Below are 1,717 nucleotides of genomic sequence, written 5' to 3'. Positions count from 1 at the left end.
ACACAGTAGTATCTCAATGAGAACAAAAAATTAATATTGATAATCGGCTAGGATATTTTAAACTTTCAAAGTCTCTTCAACTTAAGAAAATAGCTGCACATATTTAAGTGGTTTCATATAAAACACAATCTGTAGTTCCCAGAAATAAGTCCTTTCTTATTCTTTCACATAGGAAAATTATATTATGCAATATGCAGGAATGAATTAAGACCTGGTAGTTCTTAAACAATATTACCAAATAACCATATCCCAAAAGCAGCAAAAGTCAGCAATCTTCTTAGTGCAATTTCACCTCATTGACGTTGTAGCTGCTCCTTTTGGATAGTTTTCCACTTCAGTGTGAAGTAGACGGTGAGGATTTCACTAGTGGTTTCATTACGTGGTTTTTTTTTAAAGGCTCTGATTTCTTCCACAGTTCAGAATTCTCAGAAGAGAGATTGTTCTGGAAATGATATAGTCCAAGATGTTCCATATAACTAAGTTGCTTTAAAAGATGAAGCCTCTCAATGCAATTGTAATAAATAAGTGTCTACACCCCTAGCTACACCCAGTGTATCCTGGAACCAAAGTAAGATGATTTTCCCCTTCCCACAATCCACTTTATTGCTGTTTTAAAAGCTGAATATTTCCATCACTTATTTTCTGTTTTGCATGATAGTTCTGACCACCATCTTTTTATGACTGCTTGAAGCCAGTTTAAACTATTACATATTCTTCAAATTTGCTTTTAAGTAGTGGCTTTGCTAGAGGCATTAAGTCAACACAGCAGCCAAGTGAGATGTACTGTTGTTCTTCCTGTAAACTATTGGTAAGCACAGGAAGGCAATCCACCACAACTCCAAGATCTTCTATCCTCACCAAATAGGCTACAAGTTCACTTATACATTTCTTCCTCCAGAATGTTAAAGCTATGTTCAACCTCATATTTCTTTTCTTTTTTTTTTTTAATTTTCAACCTCATATTTCTACTGAACAAAACTTGTTCCATTGTTTCATGGTCCTGAGAAACCTGGGGGGAGAGCAGAGGGGAAGCCACTATATTGTGATGCTGAGCTTTTTGTCTGTGATGAACCAGAATCACTGGACTTAATCAAATATGTTTGACTATCATGGTGTAATTTTTCAGCAAGGTGGCCTGCACAAGCCAGTGCATTTTCTTTATTTGCCATGGCACGGCCCCCACAACTAGGGGACTGGTTTTTTTTTTCTGTAACAAGGATTTGGAAAAGGATGCTGGACTTTCTTTCTGCAAAAGACCACCTTATGTAGTTTGGGTTCTTCACAGCTTGTCCAACTGTTCTATTGAAGTAAGCAGCCAACTGTTTCGGAGATTTCTTAACCTCCGTCATGTTCTTATTAGTAAAATGGGAGTTCCTTTTTCTAGGAAAATCAAGGGAATGGTCTCAATACTATTATAAAAGTTCTTTTTCTTAACATTGTGGGTTTCAGATGCCATAATCTCTTAAATACCTGCACCTCATAGTACTGCTGCGCTTCTGCCCGGCGCTGGAGGAGTCACTTTCATTGGCCTCAAGTGCTCCTCTGCTCTCAGTGGGCTCACTCACAGGCATTCAAACGCGGCCTGCCCGCCAAGATGGCTCCATTTTAATTTTCTTTATCTTCAACTTGAATTTGTGTATGTGAGCAACTGATAGTCTGTTCTACAGCCAGTCCTAGACTTTTCTCTTAATTGATGATTTGGCTTCATCATTCCCTC

General features: G+C 38.0%; 1 pseudogene; it reads right to left on the bottom strand.

Moving 5' to 3' along the window:
• Positions 1–503: 503 nt before the first annotated feature.
• Positions 504–1,456, bottom strand: LOC102869692 (annotated as a pseudogene).
• Between the last annotated feature and the right edge of the window lie 261 nt (positions 1,457–1,717).

The sequence above is a fragment of the Elephantulus edwardii genome, unplaced genomic scaffold, assembly GCF_000299155.1.
Source record: "Elephantulus edwardii isolate Elephantulus edwardi_28Jun2011 unplaced genomic scaffold, EleEdw1.0 scaffold00244, whole genome shotgun sequence".
Taxonomy (NCBI): domain Eukaryota; kingdom Metazoa; phylum Chordata; class Mammalia; order Macroscelidea; family Macroscelididae; genus Elephantulus; species Elephantulus edwardii.
The sequence above is the reverse complement of the archived record's forward strand: the minus strand, read 5'-3'. Positions and strand labels throughout refer to the sequence as shown.